Source organism: Uloborus diversus, chromosome 10, assembly GCF_026930045.1.
Source record: "Uloborus diversus isolate 005 chromosome 10, Udiv.v.3.1, whole genome shotgun sequence".
Taxonomy (NCBI): domain Eukaryota; kingdom Metazoa; phylum Arthropoda; class Arachnida; order Araneae; family Uloboridae; genus Uloborus; species Uloborus diversus.
Genome location: NC_072740.1, coordinates 114932038 through 114956955, shown reverse-complemented (window position 1 = coordinate 114956955; position 24918 = coordinate 114932038). Strand labels below are relative to the sequence as shown.

Here is a 24918-nt window from a genome sequence, read left to right as displayed (position 1 = left end):
CTGAATGTCGAGCAAACAGTATTGTCATATAATTGTTATCGTAACAACAACGGGCAAATAAAGTTTAGATACGTTTTTCTTATTGAACGATAAATATCTCTAATGAGTCAGCAAAAAACTACAATTGATGTCAAAATTGTTTTAATAAATTTTGATTTTTACACTTATAAAAAAAATTCCATTCACTTTTCTTATTGAACTATAAATCTCTAATGCGTCAGTGAAAAATCTACATTAATGCGAATTTTGTTTATTAAATTAAAAGTTTTTATAGTAATTGCTTAACAACAGGCTATTATCAGAATCTTAAACAACAAAAAAACTCTATAGCAAAACATTAACTAAGGAACTATCCTTTTTTTATATTTTACCCATATTGTGAAAACTTTTTTTTCCAAACGTTATTTCTTTCATAGGAAAACTACATTCCAAAAGAGCGTTATTAATTTTTCAGCTTCTGAAAACTTTAATTACTGTAATTACCTCAAAATTTCAACTTATTTACATAATCGAATCTTAAAACTGTTTTTAAAGGAACAATATTAACTTCGCCGTTTTTTTTAAAACTGAATAGCGTAATTTAAAACTTATTCTATGCGAAATAATTATTCATGCGTTTGTTTGTACAAAACAAGAACTTTATAGCTACATACTAAGTTTTATGTGTATGTACTCATAAAAGTGGGTTTCATTAATTCCAGTCATTTGATTTTCAAGCAGTATTAGGTATTTTCTATTGTATGCAGGCTTTGCTTAGGGCATATTTTAACCTTACAACATTTTTTATTTGTTCTTAAAATCATTCAATTGATACCGTTGACAAGGAAGCAGTTTTTGAATGAGTCTTGTACCATTTGGTGCTGTAGTTGGAGAAAATGTAAATATTTGGTTAACTCACCTTTTTTACGGGGCACATGTGAAGTAGACGTATTTTTTGTTAGGCTATTTAAAAAAAGGTCAGTTTAGATTACTTAGCCTACTTTAATTTAAAAAGCAGACATTTATTCTTTTTAATTGTGGTTTAAAACCAGTTTAAAGTGCATTTGCATTATTTTTGCAATAACAAATCAAATATTTCAGACAACGGCATTCCATGCATTCAGATCCAACTACAACACCGGTACTATCTGATAATGTACTTAACACATTTTGGAGTAGAAAAAAAAGGTACTCTTGTATGTGAAATCTTTTCACTTATTGTTTTTATGAACATGAACAAAAAACTTATACATTCCAGAGATTTTTTTTTTAAATATGATGTGGGAACAAAATAACTAAGAAAGAAATTCATTAATAATAAATTCCTCATTTCGAAACACATTTAGACCTATACATTACAAACGCTTCATTTTCGTCACGTGAATGCATCCATTAATTATTGAAAATAGCTAAGAAAAAAAAAAGTTAAAATTTTTGGAGGAACAATACAACTGAAATGAGAAACATCGCGTGAATAACAAATATTAGCGCGAGGGCATTTCTGGTTTAGAACCTCCCGAAGTTTCGGGGCTTTCATCGCTTTGGGGGACAGCGGTAAAGCTCCCCTGGGCTTCTTCGATCGCATCTTATTGCTTTCTCATCCAATCTATTCTTAACCCCAAGGCTGTTGCTGTTATAGTCATAAAACGCCAATAAAAAGGATCTCCTGCAGCAGCGTTCTTGCCACTTTACGTGTTCGTTACAGAATTATACCTTCCCAGATGAAGATTTAATTCTTATCTGTACTGGGTAAAAATGAGAGCACACGATTTCTCTTTCATATTAAATTATTAAAAAACGGCGCTAATTGCGCGTGTATTTTTAAAAAATCAGTGTCCAATCTTTTACGCGTACATATTGAAAGAGAATCTTAAACTTATATACAGCAACTGAAGCATTTTCTTGCTGATGAACCCACGTGTTCCCTGAGAAAAACATTGTATTTATCGTTTGTTAGTAAATTACCATTTTGATTTAAATTATGATGACAAAATTTTCCCTACGAGTTATATTCAAATGGATGATTTTTCTTAAAGTTTCATGCGTTTGAAACATTTTGGAGTTGACAAATTCATTCATTTCTTCTATAAGTTCAATTCGTGGAGTTCATTTTGGAGTTGACAAATTCATTCATTTCTTCTATAAGTTCAATTCGTGTTTTTAATACGATATTTTGACTATAATTTTAATAACTTTATTGATGAATAATTCCAAAATACTGAAAATGTTTCTTTTTAGCCCTAAACACTAGATTAAAAATGAATAATATTGTTGATTGTTATGCATTTTGATTGTAATTAAAACGGTATAACATTCAGCACCTAAACATAAATAGAATTTTCTATTACAGAAAATTCTATTTATGTTTGATAAATCATAAGATGATTTTAGTAATATCATTAAAATGATTCTTGAAATACTGTATATGGTATTAATCCTACAAATTACAGTAAAAAATGAATACGACTATTGCTGATCACACATTCTGGATCTAATTGGAGCTTTATGACTATCAGAGTATGAGATGTAATGTAGAGATCTTGAAATTCTCGTAATATCTAAGGATTATTATGTAGTGCAAAAATTATGTTAATAATTAATCTTACGATTATTTTATCAATATCATTGTAATGTGTCAGTTGCAATATTAAAATTGTTAAAAAAAGTAAAATAATAAACAACTATTGCAGAGCTAAAATTTTAACTATTGTTAGAAATGCTGAATATTTTTTAACCTTTATTTGTGTATTACTTCTTTATTGGTATTATTTTTAGTAAAATTTAGTTTATTCAATTTTTTCTCTGCGTTGTATCTGCGGTTAGGCAATATACTATCAATTTTCGCATTTTCATTATGCGCCGTATTTTTTCGCCTTGAAGTACATGAATTTTGGCCTGTCTTAAAAATACACAAATGTAATTGAAAATTGTTTCCTTGTTGGACATGAATTGTAAGGTTAGTCTCGAATTTACTGACAGCAGTGCATAAATTCCCTGTTCATGCATAGAGATATGTTATTGCTATATTCTTAAAGAACGCCACATTGAAATAAATGTGCTCAAAAACAGCACCCTTTCCGAGCTTGATTTAACAATTCTTTTAGTGTTAAAAGTAACAAACGCAATTCTCAACAGAAATGCTATCAACTATATTATTTTTTATAGACTTAGATAATAGATAGACAAGATATTATTTCAGATAGGTTTCAAATCAACATGCAGAAAGTTTATTTAATTTATCAAAACAATTTAAAAAAAAAAGAGATTCGCATGCCGGTTTCAATAATTAAATTTTCATATTATTGTTTTAGGAAAGTGTCAAAACTTCGTAAGAACTCTTGAAGAAATCCTTATTGTTGAAATTAAGAAAATTCATGAAATTCAGTAATAAAATCAACGATCTGGTTATCTTGCTACCGCTGTTAATCTATGTTCATGGGAAAAAGTAGTTTTACGCAAAATATGCCATTTAAAAAAACGACTTATTTATTGAGACTTTTAGGGAAAAAAAAGAAAAATGTCATTAAACATACTATAAATACATTAAACTCAGAATAGGTTTTTTTTACATTATCTTGAGAAGGTTTTTAGTTATTGGAGAGGAAGGGGAAGCATTTACAGAGATTGTTCTTTTTCTGCTAATAATTTTTTTACTGATGATGAAGACTTAATGGCTTCATTAACAAATTCTTATTTCAAATAACATCTTTTCGCAAAATTTATTTCATGAAATTAAATAAAGTTTCTTACACACTTTAAACATTAATTCAGTAACTTAAAAAACATAAATAAATAAATTTAAAAACAGGCAAAAGTTGGAGCTCTTTAGTTTTCTAATGTAATTTTTGTCTATTTTCGCAATTGAAAAAAAAGTAAAAGAATCAGTGTTTGGTAATAGTGAATGTATTTGTAAAACGTATTTCGCTCATTGGCTCATTCACTACAACTTGTCAGTAAAACAAAAACTGAAGCTCATTTTTGACGTTAACTTTCAGTTTATATAATTTTCGATTTCATTTTTCTAACATTTTCGGTACACTTTAGAAAAATGAAAACGAATGACTAAGACTTAACATTCAACCCTTTTGACTTCAGGATGTTTTTTTTTTTTTTCACCATATCCGGTATCGGAAAGTGAACTTGCATATGCGTTTAGAAAAACTCGCTATTTGGCATTCAATAGCCTAATTAGGTAGGTGATGAGTAACGACTGATCACTTCTAATTCATTCATTGTACCCTTTCAAAATTTGCTTTTGGTTCGGATGAGTTGACGTTAAATTGATTGTGATTGAGATTACGATTGGAATTTTTTTTTCTTTAACTTTTACTGGGGAGGAAAATGTCATTACGTGGGTCAGATTTTCGCATCCTTTTCTAATTCGGGGGTCTTAATACTCTTATATTAATAAGTACATATTACGCATTTTTCAAATTTTAAAAAGATTTGACCCTTTTGCAGTAGTCCCCTAACTGCAGACCTACACAATTTTGTATGGAATTTTGCATAAAACAATCATTTGCATAAAAAATTGCCTTTCAGGATGCGCTGAAAAAAAAAAAAAAAAAAAAGCAATATGTCCAACCAAACGAAGATCTAATTATAAGGAATATATCAATAACTGTTAAGTTAATTTGTAAAGTAAACTCCGAAGATGAAGAGGCATTACGATATGAATTATTATATCAAAATGGCTACTAAATAAGCTATCTGGGTGCAGGGGAAAAATCTTCGCGTAACGACTTCAAGAGCTGAAAGGTAGCTCCGTCGAAGAAATTATGGCTTGAGGTGCCTTTTGCCTAGGTGGTCCGATGACAAGCCCAAGGCGACAATTTAGGCTGTCACCTAGGCGGAAGAGCAGAGAAAGTTAGGCAGGGGGCCTTTCCAAGGTCAATCCTCTATCTGTTAAAGAGGGCTCCTTTTTTTGATCCTTTAAAGATATGTGATTATTGAAGATATCATTTACTGCTTCTAAAAGCGGCAGTATTTTAAAAATGTTATGCTTGTTTCTCGCACGTATATATATATATATATATATATATATTTCTAAATACATATACAGATAAATATTTTGAAACATAATAAACGTAATGATGCAAATATATATCATTTGTTGGTTTTCAAGACTCTATTTCCGTTACTTTGTATAATACCGCTCCATAAAATTTAGAAAAAGTGTTTCACATGTTTTTGACAATTTTGGACAAAATTTCGTCCTTCCTTATTGATACATTTTTTTCCTAAATACTCTTCTCGTGTTTAAAGTATAGCTACGGGATTGAGAAAAAATGGCCGATTCCAACTTTAACTCCTATGCTCTCGGAGGGAAAATGATCGACTTCGACTCTTATGGAATTTTAAAGCTTTCTACTCCCGACTCTGACTTATTAACCCCTAAAGTAAGTCCGATTCCGGCTCTTACTCTACAGTCCTGGTTTACAGATCTGTCAGAAAACAAAGCGCTTTTTATAGACATTGTATTTTTAAACTGATTTATTCTCAAATATTATAAATATACTCAAAATACTTATGTGTGACATATTTACTGGCTAGTGTTGGTAGTCTAAATTAAAAGTGCATTGTTAAAGTTTGAAAATTTTCAATAATGTGCCACTATCGACTATATCGTTTATGCGCCACCACGCACCAGTTATGTCAACTGAATTTGTGGCAAGAAAGCACATTGAATTTAGATTATAAATCAAGCATTATATATATATATATATATATATATATATATATATATATATATATATATATATATATATATATATATATGTATATATATTTCAAATTTTTGAAATGTGGCACTAATATTGCCAGTCAGCAATATGTAGTGGAGAGGTGAAATGGGGCACGGTAGCTTCTTTTTTCCAGATAAAAATGAGCATTAAATGGATTAGAACTTAAATTAATGAAAAAAGAAAACGCATTTCTATTTTTTGCATAACGATGAGAAACCAGGCCTAAAACATAACAATAAAACGTAACGTTTTAAAAAATGGATATCACTAATAAAGTTGCACCCGAATTAAAATTTCTGCTTCAATTAAAATTTCCTACTCATGTAAACATAAAATTCTTCCCTGTTTAAAAGCAATTTGTTCAATAAACTTGTACTTGAAAATTAATAACATTCAACAAACATGATTTTTAAAAATTATTATTGCAGATATTTTTATGCAGGGAGACATGTGCTTTAAATATACATTTTCATGTCCTTTTTTCAGAACACTTAATTGTTATTAATTGTCATTGATTTTCTATAAAATTTAAACTAAGCAAATTATAAACTGCAATTGCAAATACTTGTAGTGATCGGTAAATATGACTTTGTACAATGTATACTTCATTAATAAACGTTTGAATTTGAATTGCGTAAACAGTTAGAAAAAGAATCACCATTTTTTGCTGTAGCTGTCATAGAAGTTTAACCAGTGTGTTCTTTGTTTCACTTTAAAATGTAGATACTTTGAGATCATATAAACAGTTCTGCTCAAAAAGGCAATCACTAGAAATTTTTAGCTTTAACGTTCAACTTCTTTTTCTTAACTGAAGCTAATGTTACTTTGATTTGATATTAATAAGATATAAAAACGTAACATTTGTTTAATTCGCAGAAATCATTCCGAAATTCTTCTCAAAATATGTTTAAAATCCATCCGAAACTAAATAAATGTATTAAATAATACCTAATATAAATAAATACTTTAAATAATAATATAAACATATTAATTGATGAAAATAATAATAATAAATGTAATAATTAGTAATTAAAGAACAAAAAAAAAAAAAAAAAAACCTTCGACCCTTTTAAACAGAAGAAATGCACCCATTTCTAAGACTTAGATAGATTAGATTTCTAATGACCCGTGAACTGAATATGACAGTTAAAAATTAACTATATTTGAATCACTAAAATTGATTAACTAAAACTTTATACCTGATATCGGAAAGTATAATCAAGAAATAAAAATTTTTGGAACTTACTTAAATTTATAACAAAATTAAAAAATGACATATATTTCGATGTTTCTGACATACTTTCCAATTGTTGGTTTCTCATAGTTGAATAAATTAACCCGCGAATCGCATTTGATAGTTGAAAATTAACAATATTGTTGATTATATCTCAAGAAATATTATGATAGTAATAGCTTTGTACTGACGTTATTTAGCCAACAATTGACCTTAAATAAAACAATCGACCTATTTTCAGGTATTTCTGAAAATTTTTCACTTTGTTGTTTTCCCATAGCTGAATAAATTTCTTTCCAGCTGTGTAAGGGAATTTATTCCTCCTTTTCCTCAACAATGATCAGGTTTCCATTTCCTCACAATAAATGTATTTACCAGTAAACTGATGTCTATTCAGGGCTTGTCTAGCTTCAGATCAGAGGTAGAAGCCCTTTTGACTGAGATGAGCGATTTATTACGTTTACATTCTGCAAAGGCCCGAACCTTTTATCATTTTTTTTTTTTTTTGTATAGTTCCCTTCATCTTTTCCCGTGTAGACGTGAACCGAACAAAACCAGCTCCCAGTGATTCGTTCAGGCAGTTCCTCAGCCAGTAACTATCTCGTTATAAATTATCGCCCCAATTTAAATGTTCTGATTAAAATTCTCCTGATCATGCCTCATAAATTGGAATAAAGCATCGCATCTTTGTTTCAGGTTTTGATGCTTACGTTTTGAAGAACGGTACGACCACTCATAGAGTTGTCATCCTCGTACTTTATTTCCTCTAATTCGCGAAGTGGTTCCTGGCAAATTTGATTAATGGACAGTTATGAAATTTCCTTATTTCCTGATCTACTTTTTCTAGTTTGATTTTTTCATTATTTTAAATAAATTAATATGTTTTTGAAAAAAGTTTACACTTCAACAGCTGCAGTTCATTTCTCATAATTCTTGACTTTGTATTTTCAAGAAATTTTGTTTTCGTACAAATGTTAGTTTTAATTTTTCGTTTTACTATAAAAATTTAATTTCGTTTCGTTTTTAACAATGCAACGAATTTTTATTGATATTTATGTCTATTAACTAGCCTGAGTTTTTCTGAAAATACATTCACATTATATCGTCTACCAGAACATTAAAACTCAATTCATACACGCCGCCGCAATAAGATAGGGGAAGAGTCAAAGAGTTGAATCTTATAAAACCTAATTGGATGATAAATACTGTAGCACTTTCTAAATGAATAATAAAAAGATAATTTAGGATAATTTTAACTGAAAATATTTGGTTACCGAGATGTGTTCGACAAGGGATCTCTGATAGTTATTGCCCTATTATGAATAAGCATATTCATGTGATAAAAATAGTCCGAAAATTTAGACTCGGTGATCAATTGGTTTATTTTTTTTTAAATTACTGAATCTACTTGCGCAGCCAGAATTTACCTTTTGTTTTTGTGCGTTGAGAGGGGGAGGGGTTATAACAGCTCCCTCATGCGTACAAATAACCAATTTTGTTCCCATTAAGTAAATAAGAGCAAGATTTTGGGGTTTACGCATTTTCTTTTAACTCTTTAAAACAAACCGAGTTTTGGTTCTACTTCTTTTAGGTAGTTTTCAGTAAACAGCTTATTTCTGTCAGTTCCTTTTGATCTGCATCACACAGAGCTCAAAAATTAAATAAATTGAATGTTATAATAAGGATAAATTAAAGAAAAATGAAACTAACCTCACTCTCTTAACTTTTGTAACTCTTAATTGCGGAATACTTATTTTAGCTTCCTGTATAACGTAAGAATATATCATTTAACGTGGTTAATAACGACGTCAGTAACTACTGTTTTTCTCCAATTTTGCTCAAAATAAACAAAAAAAACTCAATTACAAATTTAAATAGATGTTTTATACAATAGCGGTTATTCGTCATTGTACAAAATACCTATAATTCTCAAACCCCTTTCCTGTATTTTTCTTCACAACTTCACACTTATTATCTAAAGCAGATACTTAATGCAATGAAAAACAGTTGTTTTAATACCAAATCCATTCTACGATTTTCTTTTTTAAATTCACTTTTTTTTTTTAAAGCACGTAAGAATATTTTGTTGATGAAAAAAAAATATCTAGGGCATTTTTCCTCTCAGGATAAACTTTTTAGTGGTAGTCTGGTTTTACTGTGTTTTTGTTTTTTCGACGCGCATATTTATTAAAACCTGTGTAAAAGGGCAATAGTTTTTTTTTTTTTTCAAACTAAGAGCAAAGATATTTTTAAGTGTAATGCATATTTCTTTTACTCTTTTCTTTTTCGCCACTTATTTTGATCATCTGCTGCATTTAGAAATAAAGGTTAACTTTGTCTTTTGTGTTGTAAAATTTTAAGACAACAACATTAACTGTTTTAAAATTCAAGCGAGGTTAAAACAATACCGATCTCGTTCCACAAAATCTATCCTTACAATCAATACCGTATAAAGCAACTGTTTAACATAAATAAAAGATCTTTTAGAATGACAATATCAATTCATATTATTCCACTACTAATCCGCGACTAAAAGACGGTTCGCATGCAAAACTATTTTTTTAGTTATAGCATACGTGAAAATACTTGAAATGACAGACACTAAAAGATACTTTTTCATTCAATTAAAAGAGTTGCTTGAAAGATTAAGCAAAAAAATATATAATAATATCAAAGAGCAGTTAAATCGTGAAAATAATGGTAGATAAATGAAATCAAAATTGTGGAAAAGGGGTAGAAAATGGTTATTTTTACGATCAATCTCTTGTAAAGAGATCATTTAATGAAAAGATGTCTTTCAGAAAATTTTACTATCGGCTAAAATATAATTCGAATTAAGTTTAAGCTACATGATTATTGAACTCGCCCAAATGACACCGAAAAGAGTTTTTATAAGTATCCAAATTAATGAAAAAGAAAAAGTTTTCAAAATCAACAGTAATGTGTTGTAATCTTGTTCTCTCGTGAAATTAAACGTAACAAGTCGGGAGGAAAATTGGAGCCAGAATCGCAAATGGCACCTTTTTCAATCAATTCCTTACAAATCAAACCATAAAATGATAAGAAAGGAGAGAAAAGAATTGGTCCCGTATCAATCGAAGCAATCTGCCAGGTGCAATTTGGAAAATGTTTTACCCGAGAAAACTGCATCCGTCACCTAGCTAGCAGCCAATAGGCGCGTAAACTAAACGAAGCTTATCTTTAGGGAAAAAAGGACTATTCGAAAGAAAAAGCTGCGGTACCCTAAAGCCAGTACAGAAGCGGGCGCGGCAAAAGAGAAATCTTATTTTCTTTCCCGTTTACGAGGATCTGATGCCATCTCCAAAAGACCGACCTCGACAAGTGAAAAGAAATTCGTTCTTTAACTGCTCTTTGCTCGATATACTGCTCGATTGCCGAAGCAATTGAGAAAAAAAAAATCCAAGCTTAGACTTATTGCCGGACCCTCGAGGCAAGGGTTCGATGTTTTAGTTCTAGACTGTCCCGAGGTTCAGACAATTCTGACAGATGTTTTCTTTCTTTTTTGGATTATTTATTTATTTTACAACGCCCTGTAAATTAATTGCTGTCCTCTGGTTCTTTCTTTCGCGGAACTTGGTAAAGGACAAATCCAAGCTCGGGGCATCAAACGCAGAACTCTATGGTCTCCGGAGATAGCGCTAAAAGCTTCCTGGTAAAAGTCGCATTGATAAAGATTTCTTTACACCTTCCAACAAATGACTCCTTTCAGATGTTGAGCGGCAACAAAAAAGAGTTCCATGCAACAGGAGCTTCATCTGGATATAAATATCCATAAATTGTCGCCTGAGCTCGCAGCCACGAATTCGGGACATCAAAAGATTAGAATAAAAGGGCATTTTTCAATATGTTGAGTTAACCAACCAGGGAATATCCCTCCCCTTCTTTCTCCCCCTCCCCCAATGAATGAACCATTTGTTTCTTTTTTAAATTTTTCAATAAGGTTTTAAAAGTATTTTCTTAGATGAATGGGCAGTAGTACCTTCCTTCGATACAATTTCAAAAAGAAAGCAACTAGAAAAGGCATTAGAAATAAATAACTTTTTACCGAAAAGTAAAAGTTAGAGCTTGCAGCATGAATTCGGGAGATCAAAACGTCAGAATCAAAATAAAGAGGCATTTTTCAATATGTAGAGCGAATCAATCAGTGAACACTCCCCCTACCCCTATGAATGAACAATTCGTTTTTTTTTTTAAATAAGGTTTTTAAAGTTTTTTCTTAGATAAATTAGCAGTAACTTAAATACAACAACGTTGTATTGCGCAAAACTTACAGATTACTGCAGACACGCGTTTCGGCGTTATAAGGAACGTCTTTTCCAATGCAGAAGTGAGCTTTTGGTTGAAAAGACATCTGACAAAAGTTTCCATTGAAGAAAACTTTCCTTGCAAAGTCGAAACACGGGTCGGCAGTAATCTGCCAGTTATGTGCCATAAAACCCGATTTTATGGCTCTTTTTTCTTTACACCCAACGAAATAGTGCACTCGACTGAAAGTACGCATTTAGTGAAGCACATATTGAAAAGTTTTCGCTAAACTTGTGACTATTATCCTGATTAGTAATAATTAAATTATTCTCGTTCTAACAATGTAATTAGACAGAAAATTAGCATTTTCTATCGCCAAAGAAGTAAATATTATTTTGGTTATTAATATTTGCATTAGATTGGACAGCGGTTACTTATAAGGTTACTCAGATATTTATGATTCTCTGCCGATTAAGGAGTGCGTCTGACCTTAATTTATAATATCTAAATTGTTCTGATTATTTGTCACATATTTACACGTAATGCATTTTATCTGCCTGATGTCTAACATATATCCGGTTTTATAATATCGGAAATATATTAACCACTAATTATACATCTAAATGGAAATTAAGCATTTTCCGGCGTCTGAAAAGTGACCACTGTCCTGTTAGTGGCTTGGGCCGGTGTCTTTCACCATGAAGACCTTCGCGCGATCCCAGGCATGGGTCATACGAAGAACCTGCTATTTCTGCGAGAATATATAGCAATCATCAATCCTAATGCATCACTCTAAAAAGTAGGGAGTTGTTCGAGAAAGGAATGCTAAGAAATCATCAATTTCCAAGGTTAGCATTCCCTTCCGCTCAAGGTATGACTATTATTCTACTTAGTAACAGTCCAGGAAGGCATTTTGGTTGAAAGTAGCATAACGAAAGGTCAGCACCTCTTTTTTTTATGGTATCATAGTATTCTGGCTAATAATACTTTAGGCATCTTGATAAGTTGAAACGCACATGTCTTCACGCAAGGTTAGTATTCTGCTGAGTCAAAATATCCATATTATCAAAACTAGTAGTAGTTACTACACATTGTTAGAAATAAAGTAATTTTATGAAAGATTATCATTGTCTTAATTGAACTTGTGCTTTTTTACTTCTAATATATTAAGCATATTTAGAACATGATATTGCTCTACAAAAAAAAAAAAAAGACAATTGGAAGTCAAAATAATTGTGATGATAATAATTAGTAAATAAATTAATGAATTAAAAGCAATTTACAAAATTTGAACAGAATACTCCGAAGATGATGGGAATTTAATATCTCTTCGAATCGAAAATTATCATTGAAATAAACAAGATGAATATTCTAAAGTGAAACAAATTTTAAACGTTTATCAAAGTGGTGTTAAAAATATTGAAGGGGATTTTTACTGAGGATTTTTCATCACTTATGCAATTTTTCCCCTAAAAAAGAGGGGATAAATATTATCTCGGAAAACAAACGAATGATTTAATGTATTAAAAAAATCAGGTTAGTCTTGAGAAAGACTTTTTAAAATTAAATCTACTACAAATAAAGATAAAAACACTAATGCTTTCTCTTTGGCTATGTTTTAACAACTTTTTATTTCATGCTTATATTTATAAAAAGTTTTTGTTATCAAAAGTCAATGTGGACATGGTCCCCTCAAAAGAATTCTTTTCGACTTAATGACCACGAAGATCCCCCTGAGCAGTTTCCCGAAGAAACGGTTTATGATTTAAGAGCTAAGTGCAAAAGCCCTTCCGAAATCGGTTGCAAATTGAAATCATCCGAGTGCTAATAGCAGCAGTTGGATCGTTGATCGGTATTGATAACGCGATTAGCTTAATTATTCAATTCGTGAACACGTTGGTAAGAGCTTACTGAACGCCCTTTGGTGAATATATGGTGTTGGGGGAAAAAACTTCGAAGAGGACTTGGAAAGCCGTATGCTTCGTTACCTTCTTTTACTTAACACAAAATATTTCTTTTATATGAGCTTCAGATGTTATGCTGCTATTTTTTAGACAGTTATACGTTTGCTATTATTGTGCTATTTTTAGGATTGTTATGAATATTGGGACAGCGACATAAATTCAAGCATTAAATTTGTCCATGAGTGCTAATAGAAGCAGATGGTATCGTTGATCGGTATTGATAAGAGATTGAGCTAATTATTTAATTCGTGAACACGTTGTAATGCGGGCAGGGGGACTTCAAAGAGGACTTGGGAATGTCGTATGCTGCGGTACATTTGCTTTACTTTAACGCAAAATATTTGGACTAGATAAGTTTATTATTACTGTGCTATTTTTAGGATTGTTAAACACATCGGGATAAATATCTTTTTTATCATCCACCACTCAATTGCCACTTTCCCCAACCCCACCTGTATGAATGATTGACGTTGATGGTGTATTAGTTAGTAACATTTATTTAAATTTCAAATTTGTACTTTTAATTGCAACAAAAAAGCTAATTTGTCTTTAGTTATTTTTGTTTTGGTTTACAAAAAAAAAAAAAATAAATAAATAAATAAATAAAAATAAATAAATAAAAAAACGTTATACTAAACTATTTAGTAGTTTCTGACTTGAACTTTTAGAAAACCCTATCAAATAACAAGTGAAAAATGTTATCAAGATAAAGTCCCATTTCATTTAGTTCATTTGAAAACTTTTTATCTAAGTTTAAGATGCAAACTTTCCATACTTAATTTAGATCGTGTAGACGAAACATATGCTCTAATGGTCAGTAATTTGGATAAAAGTGCTATTCCTCCATTAATTTCAACAAAGAAAACACAAGAATCAAATACATTTTTTTTTAAAAATTCATAATTTCACTTTTATGTGCAGAAAGAAATGTTCTTTTCATATTACATTTAATATTTAGTGTGAATTAAAATAAAAGATACACTGAAATTACTATAAAATCTTAGCTTTTTTAAACGCAAAGTAATCCGCAGTAGTACAGATCCAGGCCAGTTAACCATCCTGTCTTTGAGAACTTGCCCAATTTTTGATTGCTGTGGACCTCTCTCTCACTTTTTATTTTTTTTTTTTTTTGCTCTTACAAACAGGTTCGTTTTGCTAGTTGTGAGCTGTTTCTGAATTTTAGCATACATTGAGCATACACATTTTTTGCATTGCGCCGTGACCTTGATTATAGATCTGTATGTTTTGTGGTTGTTAGATAGTGAATCAAGTGATCATTGCGACGTGACGACTGAAATTCCTGCAGACCAAATTATTCAGGAAAAAAAACCAGTTTTGAAAATAAATATTATCGTTTTTCGCACATAAAAATAGCGTTTATTTTTATTACTTCTTGTTTTTTTTTCGGGGAAATTTCTTCCGGATGCAATGTTGCTTTTTATTTCTGTACATGTTTGTAAAACGCTTATTTATTATTCTTTTCATGTGATACTTAGTGTGAATAAAAATCTAAAAACACATACTGAAATTTATGCAATATCTTAGCTTTTAGAAACACAAAGAATTCAACTACAGACGTTGAAAACCTGGGCACCATCCTTGATTGTGAAAACATACAGGATGTCTAAAATAAATTCATGATTCTCTCTCTCTCTCTCTATATATATATATATATCTCGTCACCTTAGGGCAACACTAAGACAACTAAGACCCGTCACAAATGACTTTTACGGGCGCCCCTCCATCTTGTTTCTCCCTACATAGATTTCACACCTCATTAAAAAAATCTCGAGCCTTCTTCAGGCTCGGAACCGGGCCGACAGGTGTCCACCCCCCCCCCTTGTGCATGCCTCTACTCATTTGTATCAACAGCCCAAACATGACCCACGCATTTATGGCAGGGCCGGTGCCGCTTTGTCTAATGGCGCAAGCCCCTTCAATTTTTGTTAGTAGATGTACAAATATGAGTTTTTAACCCTCTTTTCTCGTCCCGGGCCCTTTTTCAGGCCGCGCCGGACCCCAATTTCTCTGACCCCATCCAGTTTTCTTAAAATGGGAGCCATGGCCCCCAAAGCTCTAAAAACTAGCGAGAAAGTTGATGAGAGAAAAGCATTCGGACATGTAGACTTAGGGGGCTATTTTAAAAAATGTTAGGTGTGAATTTAAATGTATTAAATTCAATAAAAAAAATGCTGAAAGTGGCCCACTCGGCGATCCCCGACTAGCCGACCTGACCAGTCCGCCCCTTGTGTGTATATATATATATATATATATATATATATATATAAACTTTTGATGAAATTGTCATTTTAGTTCTCATAGTTTAAAGTTTTCAACTGTTTATACAAAAAAAATTTTTTTTTCAGTTAAATATTAAGTTTTGAAATGCTCTGTGCGTTCGACTGTTCTGAGCTTTAAAAGATTATAGAAAACTTCCAAAAGATACTTTTCTTTCCACTTGAAAGGCGGCAGGCGTAATTGAGTCACATGCTTTCTTGCATTGTACTTCAAGCGCTACCCGTAATTTTCCAGATTTCTTGCACACCGAGAACAGAAAATGTTTTCTAGAAGTTTAGCCTTTGTCCACATTACGTCATCTATTCTTTTGAGGAAAATATCCCTCTAAATTACAAAGTTGGGGATCATTTCGGACATGACAATCTTACTTAAATCTTTACAATAGCCGCAGGTAGACGAAAATTTATCTTCTTTTGCCTCAACTTATAAATATGCCAAGCTTAAATGTGAAGCTTAATTTTAATCATCATTTACGAGACAAAGACTGGCTTTGAGTTGGAGTACTAAAATGTTTCCTGTTTATCCTCACACCTAGATTTTGTTTGGTGTTTTTTCTAAACATTTTTTTGTGTTTATTTATTTCGTGTAAAAAATGTAGTTGCTGATATCTGTTATTTTAGTTGCTAAATTTTTGTGAATGTTTATAGTTTGAAAGCATTAAGTTTTACCAATTAAATTGTTCATTGAAAGTTCGGTTTTAATTAAAGAACATGAAAAGCTTTTCTAAAAAACGCATTTTTAGTTAGTTCATTTTAGTTGAAGATCGTAAAATAAACCACTTTTTTATTTTACTAAAAGCACTAAACAAATTGATAGCTTTAAAAAACCTAGTTTCAAAAAATTTTTAATTTTAGTTGCTGAATTTATTAAAATTTTTAAAACATGAAAACTGAATGATATTTTACCAGTTAAATCATTTATTGACGGCTCAGTTTTAATTAAGAACATGAAAAGCTTTTCCGAAAACATTTTTTATATAGTGGATCTCATTTGACCCCCTACAATTTCGGTGCACCAGTCGCCTATGAGATGGAAGGGAGGGTGGTTCAGGGGGGGGGGGTAATTCACCGGGATCCATAAATAACGTTAAAAAAGTCAAAATACAAGGTGATCCAAAAGCCAGTAGACTTTTCTAAACCTTATAATTATCGAACTATTTAACATATAACGATAGGGTTTGCCCAAGAATGCTAAGAAGTACGGGGATTTTGTTTTTAATGAAGAAGAAAAAAACATTTTATATTGGTTTTATTTTTGACAAAAAGTGTTACAGATTGTATTTTATTTTATATTTTCACCAGTGATCATGGAAGTTTCAAAAAACTGAATTTAAATGAGTTTTGATAAAATTGTGTGTTTAAACTTCTGTTTGGACATGTTATCTTTGCACTTTAAATCTTTATGAGTAGAGCTTTTGCAAAAATGAAGAATGCAAGAATGGTCCCTAAGGTCTCCAGATATTAAACCTTGCGACTTCTTGTTGGGGGGCTATTTAAATTACAATTGTGTATATAGATCGGCCTAATTTGTTAACCCAGTTAAAAGGAGCTATGCTCCACCATGTGTTAGTTATACCCTCCGAAATGCTTCTAGTTCTGTGCTGGGAGTTTTCCATCGTCTGGCGGCTGTAATTCTCAATGATGAAAAACACATTTACTAGCTGTTAAACTGAAATACTTTTATCGATAAAAAGGAGCTGTATTATAATAGTTTTCCATTAGTTCCACTCCAGTGACACGTTTTGATCTAAATTAAAACTGGCATTAAGCGAAAATACCCCGTGTTTCTGAGCATTCCTGAGCAAACCGAATCGTTTTATTGTAAATAGTTCAATAGTTATAAAGTTTTAAAAAATCTACTGACTTTTTGATCACACGGTTTAATAAATATTGAGCCAAAAAAAAGGAGCGTAGTCTATATTCGTAATGTGTGTCTGCCGGCTGGTCTGCCGGTGTGTTTGTTTGTTGATTCGTTGGTCAGTCTCTCAGTCTGTCAATACGTCTTTCGGTATGTGCATCAGTTCATTCGCCTTCCTCCCTAATAAACCGGAGAGTATAGTTGAATTGTAATAAAACCTTTTTTTTTTTTTTTTTGCCAGAAAGATATCTTTATTCAAGGCAGCTGCCGCAGGTGACAAACTGGGCTTGGAGAGCGAAATAAGTTGGGGGTGAAGTCCCCTTTTAAGTATTCAAATTGTTCCTAAGACCATAGGACTCCCGCATGTGGTTTTTTAAAAATATATCCCTGGTTGGCCGTGTAAACGGAATGGCAAGAAGCTCGGTAGTTTCAACAGATGTGTCTTTGAAATTCCAAGGTGCACAAATGCAAAGTAATATCGAGTGAATTGATGATCGAGTGTTGTGATGGCATGGAATGTTGTCTCTTATGGCAGAGAGTTCTTGTAATAACTCCACATTCTAATTTAACAGTCCAACAATATGATCACATCATCTGACGCCGGTGGCGGTACCCTACATGTCACGTCATCTTGGGGTTAGTTGAGATGATGTCACTGGTAAAAATTGTCGCGTATTTCTAGATTGCCTTCGCACTGCTGATACTCTTAGTTATCCATCAAAGTCGCCATAATTTTTACTAATCTAACGAGCCTGGTACAGAGTAGTACGGCCATAAAGATGATGATCGGAGCAACACTTGATGAATGTCTATCAATATCTATGACAAAACCAGGAGGCTTCACCCTTGCTCGCTTCGCACGCCAATTCCCATTCACAGCTGCGGTGGCTTAATGCCGCCTGCGGAGGGTGACAGTTGATGATTTTAATGATTTTTTCCCCCTGTATGTCCTGTAGACATTTTTTCAATTTATATCTCTGGGCCCTTTAGGTTAAGAGGGATGAGAAAGGGCGGAATGGATTCCCCTGAATGTCCTGTATCTGACGATACCAGTATTTATTTGGGAGACATTGACAGTCCGGATCAGATAGGGTTGCACACACACACACAGGTTTCAAAAGTAACGATGACATCAGAAGTGTTAATCACTTCTTACCTAGACGTATCGACACATGCATCGTCGCTAGGAGGAGTTTCAAAAACTACTAATGTGTATATACAATGCGTAGTTGTTAGCGGTTGATATATCCTGTGGCCTTGAAGTACTTGATGTTTCGATGATTTTGTGAGTGTGCTGTGCACATATTTAATTTCAATAAAATCAGTCATTTAGACGCTTAGTTCGTTTTTTTTTTATTTTTTGGAAAAAAGCGTAGTTAAAAAATATTACGTATTGATCTGGATAACTAATTTTTGCTGCGTAAAACATTTGTTTTGCTTTTCTTCTCAATTTTAAAGTACTTCGATTAACCGAAATATTAGTATGAATAATTCGTTTTCAAAATCCACCAAGAATATGGAATGGCGAAATTTTCATGGTTAGGAAATAATATAAAAATACAGTAGGGTGTCATACTAGAGTAGGAAGTATGTGCAGAAGCCAATAGAAGTTCTTTTTTTATGTGTATTTTTGTATTGAAAATCAAAAGAGCTTTTGAGTACTAATTAATGTCATTCCAAGTAATTATGCTTTGTACCTAAGATACTGAAACTCGCTTATTTAATAGTTTTAATCTAATGATTCACAACAGTCTTATATAAATCAGGCAATAATGACACTAGAACTATAGGTTTTGCGTTGAAATTACACAGACATGAATAATAAAGAGACAAAAGACACGCATTATTTATTTCGGCAATTACTTCTTTCATTTTCAAGTAGTTTTTTTTTCTTTCAAACAATTTAATCGATACGGTTTTCAATTTGACATATTAGTTGCTGACATATTTACCTAAAAGAAGCATTCAAAAATATTGGAGAGATTTTAAAAGTATGTTCATATTTTTTCCCTGACGTTATTCTACAGCTGTAACTTGCACAACTCAAGCGCGACTTGGGAAATGGAATACAATGTTTTAGAATGACATGAAACTTACTTTTTTTATGGATATATAAAAGTTTAACAAATGTAATCAATTACTAATGCATACCTATATTTATAATAAAATATAAATTAATCACCAATTCAATGATTTTCTTCAAATATGAGTTGGATTTTTAGAGTTTAACAAAGTCCTCCAAAGAAAATGATATTAATTTCTCATTTTTTAAAATTGTTCAATAAGTCGTCGCGTGCCACTCTTAATATTCTTCCGTGCCACACTGTAGCACAAGCTCCACTGGTTTGCCATCCCATTGCTAAGCCAAACGCGAACCCTTTACTACCCCCTACAGAAGTCCTCAGAGAAAGAACCCCCTCATGTCCCGTTAAGGACAAGGACAAAGTTTTCTCCTCAACAAGGTCTCCCCTGACAAGGACCTTCCTGGAGTGGCATTAAAACAGTTTTCCTTTCCACCGCATACCACAACCTTCTTAGACTTAATTCGAATTCAAAATATTCCGGGAGGGGGGGGGGGATAACTTTTTTTCTACGATCCATAATATTTTCAGATAACTTTAAATGAAAACCATGCTGAATATTTTAAAACCACTTTCTAGTTTATATTCATTGAAGTGGACGGTTTTTATTAGATTCTGTTAAAATTTTAAGGCTATATTACTAACAGTACATTTGAATGTAAGATTCAAGACTTTAAACTTAGTTACAGCTCTTATTTCTAACCATTTCGTTCTTTACATAGGAGGGGTAGTAAAGAGAATCTGTTTTTTTTTTCTTTCACATTTACATCCCCCCTTTAATATGAGATTTTTCTCAATCGCTCAATACATTATATACTTGACTATATCATTTAAAAATTAAAATTTGAATGGAAATCATTTGTACTTTATAATAATAAGCATAAAAATAATAATATTTTAAGTTTTCAATCCCCAACACGTATGGGGATAATGAGGCACTATTTTGAACGGAAGATTTTGTATAGGAATCACACCCACCCACACAGAATATTTGTTACTTATATGATGCCTAGAAACATTCAAAAAAAAAAAAAGGGGGCAAAAGGAAAAAAAAACTGACAGGGACATTTTAAATTACAATTCATTCCATTCACTTCCACGTCCCATTCACTCTAAAAATATATTTGCAATCTTATTAGTGAAAGTATTAAATGTATAGTTCTTAATGCATTAACAAATGGTTAAATCAGTACCTGAATCATATTCAACAGTTATAATAGTTATTGACAACTGAACAGCTCCTTTACAAATATCTGTTTCAGAGGGGGGGATGTAATTTTACGTTTCAAACGCTGATTTATTTCATTTTTCAAAGAAAATTGCCAAGTCAAAAGAACAAAATTTAGACACTGACATTAAAAATGAGTTTGTTTTCGAAGTACATGGGAGACTCATTTCAATCTCAGAACACTCTTATTTGCATTCCTTATAACATTGCAATAATTCATTCTTCGTTCAGAATTAATTATGCACAGCAAGTTGCGCACTTGTAGGATATTTGTTACTATACCAATTCATGCAAAAGCAAACTTTCAACTACAAATAATCTCCAAATATATCCACAGATTGGTGGAAATCCAAATATATCCACAATAGGTATCAATCACACCAAAGTCTATGCAAATAGAATTCTTTTTAATTAGTCTAAAAAGCATATTTTAGACTAATAAACACCTTAATGGATATTAATGCAAATGCTTTAGGAGCAAACGTTCTGGGCAAGTTTTTTTGTATCCGATGCCCTATTTACTGAAAATGAAGGCTAAATGCATCAGCTTTTTGAAGCATTCATAAACGAAATACATTAGTTCAATTCTTTCTTGTTCTTCGGGCAGCCAATTCAAAAACAAAGACTTAATATTTTCTAAAATAAATCATAAGAAAGCATTGAATTGTCCACCAATATTTTCAAAAGAAAAAAAAAACCTTTAGTAAATATAATTCTTTTAGTCAAACGGAATTTTAATTGTCATGATTTTGACTAATATATCTAGGAAATTCAGATCAATATTAATTGCAAGCCCTTATTTCAATCCATTTGAAAATATGGGTTTCATTTAATCATACTCAGTCAATTTAGTCGACATGAATCTTAATCATCAATATCATAATCGGGTAAGTACGAAAACTTTGCATTTCGGTCCCCATTCGAAGTAATGTCTCGGAGATTCGCCAAAATCAGGTGAGTCTGAATTATATTTTATTGGTGGACAACACTGAAGATCAACCATGAAATATAGGAGGTTAGTCAAAATGTCTAACAAGGAAATAATTTGTTCATATCCGCTCTGATAATCCACTTTTAGATTATCACGCTGTAGTGAATAAGCATGAAATACATTTTACTTGTGTCATAATTGATTTTCATATTTAGTTAAATAACTCTAATTTACCATTCGAAGCACATTCAACACACCTTATTATCAATTTTCATAAACTTATTATTGAAATGCAGTTTACATAAAATTTAGATTCAACCAAAATCATTAGTAATCGATTGAGTAGATTTTCACCCCCCCCCCCCTCCAAAAAAAAAGAAAGTTTCATAATTAGTTAACGTTTGGCTTCTGTAACATGACTTCTTTGTAAAAACTTCCATCGCAATAGTATTAAATTTAATTGAAGAAAATTGTAGTTTTTGATTATAAACTTCAATTTTTATTTGAATAAAACATTATGAGTTAACCTTTTGAATGGAATATATGTATTTTTTTTCTTCCTGTTTTGAGGAAAATCCGACTCGGAGATGAGTACTTTTTTTTAATCGCGTTTCTCCCCTATCAGGTTCAGTGATTTTTAGGAAGGTTTGTTTAGTTTAATTCAAAACAAGTAATGTACTATATAGAGAACTTTTTTAATTTTGCTTTTGACATCGCACTTGGCGTGTTCATACCGACTAAACCTTCAAACTCAGCGCCCCCTATAACCATTAATCCCAAAATATATTCGCCTCAGACACGGATGTTCCGTCTAAAGAGTTTAGTGTCTGTAACGACTTAAAAAAATAATAACATAAAGATATCACTAAATATTACGTCATAGCACATAGCGGTTGACTGAAGAATCAAAAAGCACGGATTGTCTAACGGCTCGAACACCTGCTTTTTTAGTCATCAATGTTGTTTTGAAAATCAGGAAAGTAAAGTGTTGTTAAACTTTAATCAATTTGACTGATAAGAGTTTTTCTGCTACTTAATAAAGCATAAGAGTTTTTCTATAACTTATCTGCTTTTCTGCTACTTATTATATAAACGCGGGAATGGTCACATTTAGAGGTTATCTCAATGGGCAAATTGTTAAGAAACTCTTTCTCCTTTAAGAAGCATTGTAAAGTTTCATATGAAATTAAAATTATTTGAAATGAGGTGGTAGAATAGATTTTCTGTCGCACGTAAAAATCCGCATTGACAGCATTTTGGTTCGTTTTAGCTCATTCTGGGTATTCATTAATAAATTAAGTTTCGTAATTCATTTAAAAAATCCAAATTCCAAATTAAACTATTTAAGTTCAATAAGCGTGAAGTCTAGTTTGGGCATGATTCCCGAAAAGGCCAACTAGGCCCTGACCTAGGGCACCAGATTTTAAGGGGTCCCCAAAAGACTAAAATTGCTGAAGCTGTTGTTTATTATTTAAGAAAGAGGGAAAAAAATAAGATTTCTCTTTTCTTTTGCTTGCTTAAGGTATAGGATGCTCTGCGCCCCAATAAATATTTTAAAAGAATGGTTGAACATCTAAGCACTCCAGAAGTTAACATACCTGGTTCCCCGTGAATTTTAGTGTTTTTAAGGATTGACTATCCTTAAGATGACTATCCTATTAATAGGATTGACTATCCTATTAATATGCTATATAAATTCCCGAAAAGGTGTTAGACCTTGGACAATGCAATATTTTAATTGGGACATGAATCTAGTTGATATATTTCACCGCATGTTGATTTTGTTTCAAAAATCCTCTCCATTGCAAATGATTAAATTAAAATAATAATAATAATAAAACGATACTATTTCATGTTTATGTGCATGTTTCTTAAAGACATTTTATTTCCATCATTAGTTGATGTATGAAAAAAAAAACTTTTTATTTTCATGGATCACATCTTTGATAAGAGACGATTGTAATTGACGTTTGAAGAAAAAATAAAAAAGGGCAATCAATTATCTTTTTATGAGAAACTTCTGTATAACTAAAAATGAAACTTTTTTTTATAATTTTGTATTTTCAGTGTATACGTCAAAAGAACAATCTTTTTATAATTTTCTTCGAATTTATACCGGTTTAAAAGTAAACTTAAAACATTCTTTAAAGTGAAATTTTATCTTTGTTCGTTTAGCGAAAACCAATACCACAAGTCAACAAAATAAATGTTATGCTCTACTTTCGCACTGATAAGTTTAAAATAAGTTTAAATTAGCAAAAAAACAACAAACAAAGAAAAATGAAAACGTTTGATGCTATGATGCATGTGGGCGCATTCCGTACTTTTCCTTATTTATGGCATTCCTTTCTCTGAATCAACTTTAAGTATTTAAAAAAAAAGTAGTGTGTATGTTTTATAACTGATTCTTTAAAACTTTTTTTTTTAATTGTACCTTCAATGATTCTTTCTTACATCAAATGTCAAATTTGACCGGCGAATGATAAAATGGGACTGCAGGGAAATTAGTTTTTACTGGTTGGAATGTGTTAGCTGAAAGTTAATCGGTATTAATATGAATTAAAGATCAGAAGACTAATCAAAAGTTTTTTGAGGGAATTACTGACTGGAGGTAAAGATAAAAAGTAATGTTCGCTGTTTGCCGCGTAAGGGGTAAATGAGCAAATGTAGCCAGTAATATTTTCTTCAAAATTCTCTTATTTTCAATAGCCCTTTTTGTTGCAAAAATTGTTTACTTGTAATTTTCGTTAAAAGTCATTAGAATTGATAAAAGTGCTTGAAACTCCTAGAAGTATTCTGCCGTGCTAAGCACAAAAGTTGTATCTGCACTTTTTACCAAAATTGAGTTACGGTCACCACGTTTCTCATCATGGTCAGTTGTCAAAGAGAAATATTTAAAAAAAAAAAGGAAAAAATTCTGAAAAAGCTGCAGCTAAATCAAATACATGGAGAGACGCAAAACTTTAAACGGGAATTTCTCATTTTGAACTCAACTGCAGATACGACTTTTGCACTTAGCACGGCAGTACTGTAAAACTGAATTCCTGTAGATATCTACTCAATTGTTATCTAGTCTTGTATACATCAATTATCGTTTCATTTTATTTTTTAAAGCATTATAAGCATCTTACACTATGAATATAAGCGCTACTTTTAAGCTTTAACTGCTACTTTTAAGCACTATAAGCATTAAAAAAAATAGCTAGTAACCAACGGAAAGTTACTAGAAGTTAAAACAGTGACCACTAAATTTTTTGTTTGTCCGCCTGTGGCTACTAACCAAATTTATCAAATTTTACCACTATTCACTATTTCCTTCGTGCCAAGGAACTGATT

General features: G+C 31.6%; 1 protein-coding gene across 2 annotated transcripts in view; it reads left to right on the top strand.

Moving 5' to 3' along the window:
- The window catches only part of LOC129231844 (homeobox protein abdominal-B-like), a 41710-nt gene that overhangs the window by 5399 nt on the left and 11393 nt on the right, over nt 1–24918 (top strand). The gene's annotated exons all lie outside the window — the stretch shown is intronic.